This window comes from Podarcis erhardii, assembly GCF_964252035.2.
Source record: "Podarcis erhardii genome assembly, chromosome: 1".
Lineage (NCBI taxonomy): Eukaryota > Metazoa > Chordata > Lepidosauria > Squamata > Lacertidae > Podarcis > Podarcis erhardii.
This window is the reverse complement of record NC_138497.1, coordinates 66,115,454-66,120,542: the sequence shown is the minus strand read 5'-3', so window position 1 is coordinate 66,120,542 and position 5,089 is coordinate 66,115,454.

Below are 5,089 nucleotides of genomic sequence, written 5' to 3'. Positions count from 1 at the left end.
TATGAGATAACGTGGATTATAGCATAAGAGAGTCTCTCTCTCCCTCTCTCTCACTTGCACCCCCTTCCCCCGTTTACATCATTTCCACTTCTGGAATGAAGAAATGCACCAGCAAGTACCATGCAATGATTTCACCTCTTGACAGAAAGCAAAGGGATTGAACCAAGACACGATACATCTGCTTTACGACTTTTAATTGCCTTTGTGACCCAGTTCATACCAAGCCCTCTCAGAGCAGAGGCCCTCGGTATGCCTCGCTAGAATAAATCTCGGTCAGAGATGCACTGCTTAAGAAAACACCGCCACCTAAAATAGCAACACTCTTTCTCCTTCGCATAAATCTTGAGGTGCTTATGGGTGACCTGAGAAAGTGAGATGCTGAGAAATTCAGTTGTCTGGTCAATGGCTTGTTAAAGTTTCTGGGGGAAAGAAGCCTATTACTAACTAAGACATGAGATTCCTGAAGTAATAAATTACTGGAACTTCCATTCTTGCACAGCTCTGATGGCACAACTCCCATGCACTTGAAGCAGAAGGAGACTTCAGATAGAGTTGCATACGGCTGTTTATTGCAATCTGTCGGATTACTTACACAGAATGTATAAGTACTGATAAACTTGGAATTTTAATGTAGCCTCTAGTGGTTCATTAAACAGAAGAAACTGGATTAAGACCAATAAAATGTGTGTGCATATTTTCTGGATTTATACCAGTAATGTGTGCCTCTGGTACCCACATTTCATATATTACAGTGTGTCTGTGGTGACTTGCGGCCCCATGAGCAGGAAGCTTGCGACTGGCATGGGTCAATGACAAGGAAGATAAACAAAGCACTGGACATCAGCATTGGGTTAAAATAAGCCATATATTACAGATATAAGTAGGGTTTGATTACAGATATAAGTAGGGTTTGGCAAAGGCATTGAGCATATAACCTGAATCAACCAACCCAGCTGGACATTTGCTTATTATACAAAGCTTCACAGCTTGCTCTCTGCCAGGTGAAGTCTGGCACCGTGATTCATTTAAGGACTTTCAGAGACTTCAGTTTGTTAGTTTTGATGTTTTGAATTATTCCATAAAGTTTTTCACATTGTAATTGTTTCTGGCCATCATGTTGCTTTTGATATTGCTGAATCAGGCCATCTATGACAGTGTTCAAGCTACCATTATGTAGTTTATGGCTTTTAATTCAGATATGGTTTTTGAAGCATGTTGTTTTCAATGACAGAGACTTAGGGTTTTGACTTGAGGGATATTATTGGGAAGCTCAGGGAAGTTTTTAATGTTTGATGTTTTATCGTGCTTTTAATATTCTGTTGGGTGCCACCCAGAGTGGCTGGGGAAATCCAGCCAGATGGGCAGGGTATAAATATTATTATTATTATTATTATTATTATTATTATTATTATTATTATTTCAATGCATTCCTCTGCAGCCCAGTCAAGTGATATGGGCTCTGGCATCCAGGCCTCAAGGAGTTGCCCCCAAAGGGGTTACGGTTGCATGTACTTGTGCTCAGTGGACAATGCATTGGCCTACTTGGGCACAATACCTAACAAAGACCACCAAGAGGAATGGGTATGTCTCACAGCTTCCCTCGTACAAAGGTAACATCCTGTTTGCCAAGGAGTGCCAGCAGCCCATAGACTCGACCGCTAAAACAAACACGCACACATTATCATCTGCAGTTTGTCTGCAGTTTAGGAGATTTACAGAACAAAGCATCCTTTGGCCACAGTTTAATCAGAGATGTCAACACAGCCTGCATCTATTTTGTCTTTTTATAATGAGTCAACAAAGCACCATCTCCTTATTTCTGATTGGTTTCTCTCCTATGACCCTCCAGAGATTGCTGGACTATAGTTCCCATCATCTCAGATCGTTGGCTGCGCTGGCTGGATCTGATGGGAGTCTGACAGGTTCCTCAGCTGAATTGAGCCCCTGTGCTGAGGACATGCTACTGCTAAAGCATTGAAGAGGCGCCCCTGTCATAAGCTACAGCACTGCACAAGGACCACATTTCTGTGCATGTTGAATTTGAGCTTTACAGATACCACTGTAAATTGTAGTGCAATAAGGAATTTGCAGATGCTGCATGTTGCCAACTTTCAGTGTTTTGAATGATGGTCTAAAAATTCATGCTCACCTGTTAAGACACATTAGACAAGATCTCTTTATGGATAACAAGGCAGGACCCGTTGTAATGCTTTCTTCAGAAGAGGAAGCAGGACAGCCATCCTTGCTGTGGGAATTGGAGCTAAGGAAGTGGGTGTGAAGGAGAGAGGATGATCAAGAGAGTCTTTGATTATGCTATATGTAATATATTAGCTGGCACTTCTACGTTTTCCTTTTTGTTAGATAGACAAATTTACTCTATTTTGCTTTTTTTTTTTAATTAAAACAAGACGTAACTTCTGCTTTCTACATGGCTGTAAAATAAAAGATGAAATACTTTGGCAAAAGGAACTATGTTGGTGAAGATGCTGGGCTTCACAAACTTGAGTGCCACCTACTGGCTCTTTATCTGCTTACCAGAGATCCTCTGTAACTTTGTTTTTGGTATCTTTTAGGGATTCAGGAAGAAGGAAAGAAGAATATTTATAATGGGGGAGGGAATCTAGTTTCTGATAAATGACTTCACCTAAAAATTTCATTGAATCGACTCAAATACTCATTTTAGTGAATGAAACCATTGCTGAGCTTTAAAGCACTTTGTGTAGTGCACAAGGATTAGGGAGAGCTACATTTATTGATAAAAGAGATCTCAAAGACCCAACAGTTGTGCTAAAAGATTTAAGCATGAAAAGAGTGCTAAAATGTTGTTAAAGTGTCATCATATACATATCAGCTCCTTCAGCATAAACCTGGCGCCCTTCCAGTTTTCCCTTTCAGGTTTTGCTTTTGGGTTTCCTATGGGTATCTGGTTGGCCACTTTGAGAACATGATGCTGGACTAGATGGGCCACTGGTCTCATCTGGTAGGCTCTTTTCATTGTGCATTCATGATTATTAGTGTTCAGGGCAGTTCTTCGCAATCCCACTTTCAACTCTCTTTGCACCTGCAAAAGTCTAATCAGTGTATGTCCTTTCAAAAAGGCTTTCGAGAGATGGAAAGACAAAGTCCCTACCAGAGAAGAATGGCAGATGATGGACTATGCTGAAATGGCTAAAATGACCAGAAGAATCAGAAATCAAAATTTTAATCAGCAATGGGGAAAATTTATAACTTATTTTAAAGACCATTGTAAACAGTTAGAATCGGTAGTAGGATTGGAATATCATTTGTAGTTTAAGGGTGAATTCTGGATACAATGGCGATGTAAAAGATTTGGACCATCATGGAAGGAAATGATTAATGACAGGACCCACAAAGGGTAGGATGGGAGTCCAGGAGATTCCTTGGAATTTTGTTTTTGATTATTTATGTTTGATATATCTCTGTAAAACTTTAATTTGAAAAATCAAATAAATAAATTTTAAAAAGCCAAAAAGCTTTCAACATGGTAACTCACAAAGACTCCTGAGTAAGCTTAGTAGTCACGGAATAAGAAGAGAAGTCCTCTTGTAGATCAGGAATTATTTGAGTAGCAAGATGCAGAGTACTTCTTTGAAAAAAGAGTTGGAGAAAGTGGAGTCCTGCAAGGATTGTTACTGAGACCTGTGCCTTTTAGCTTTTCATAAAGGGACCTGTGCTTTTAAACTTTTCCTAAAGAAGCGAGGTGGCCATGTTTGCTGACGATACTAACTTGTTCAGGGTTGTCAAAACAAAAGATATTACAGGAATGATCTTTCCAAACTGAGTGAATGAATGGGGAAATGGCCAATACAATTCAATATAAAGAAGTATAAAGCAATGCATAATAATAATAATAATAATAATAAATTTTATTTATATCCCGCCCTCCCCAGCCGAAGCCGGGCTCAGGGCGGCTAACAACACTAAAACAGTACAACATTATAAAACATTATAAAAATGGATTAAAATGAATTAAAATCAAAATTGATGGCAACCATAAACTAAAGTTTTGTAAAGATTGCCAGAGGAGGGAGTCAGGCTGCGCCCTGACCAAAGGCCAGGTGGAACAGCTCTGTCTTGCAGGCCCTGCGGAAAGATGTCAAGTCCTGCAGGGCCCTTGTCTCTTGTGAGAGAGCGTTCCACCATGTTGGAGCCGCAGCCGAAAAAGCCCTGGCTCTAGTTGAGGCCAGCCTAACCTCTCTGTGGCTTGGGACCTTCAAGATGTTTTTATTTGAAGATCGTAAGTTCCTCTGTGGGGCATACCAGGAGAGGCGGTCCCGTAGGTACGAGGGCCCTAGGCCGTATAGGGCTTTGAAGGTTAAAACCAGCACCTTAAACCTGATCCGGTACTCCACCGGGAGCCAGTGCAGCTGGTATAGCACCGGATGAATGTGATCTCTAAGCGAAGACCCCGTAAGGAGTCTCGCTGCAGCATTTTGCACCCGCTGGAGTTTCTGGGTCAGTCTCAAGGGCAGCCCCACGTAGAGCGAGTTACAATAATCCAGTCTGGAGGTGACCGTCGCGTGGATCACAGTGGCTAGGTCGGGGCGTGAGAGGTAAGGAGCCAACTGCTTAGCTTGGCGGAGATGAAAGAATGCCGCCTTTGTTATAGCTGCAATCTGCGCCTCCATAGAGAGGGAGGTATCGAAGATTACACCCAAACTCTTAACGGACGGTGCTGGCACTAATTGCACCCCCGCAAGAGATGGGAGTTGCCCCCTCAGCCCCCCGTCGTCCCGTCCCAGCCAGAGGACCTCTGTCTTCGAAGGATTTAACTTCAGCCGGCTCCCACGTAACCATCCAGCCACAGCCTCCAAGCATCTGATCAGTGTGTCTGGGGCAGAGTCCGGGTGGCCGTCCATCAACAGATAGAGTTGGGTGTCATCAGCATACTGATGGCAGCCCAGCCCAAAACTCCGGACAAGCTGGGCGAGGGGGCGCATAAAGATGTTAAAAAGCATTGGGGAGAGTATTGCACCCTGGGGCACGCCACACACCAAGGAGTGGCGGGATGACAATTCCCCCCCAAGCGCCACCCTCTGTCCCCGACCGGAGAGAAACGAGCGCAGCC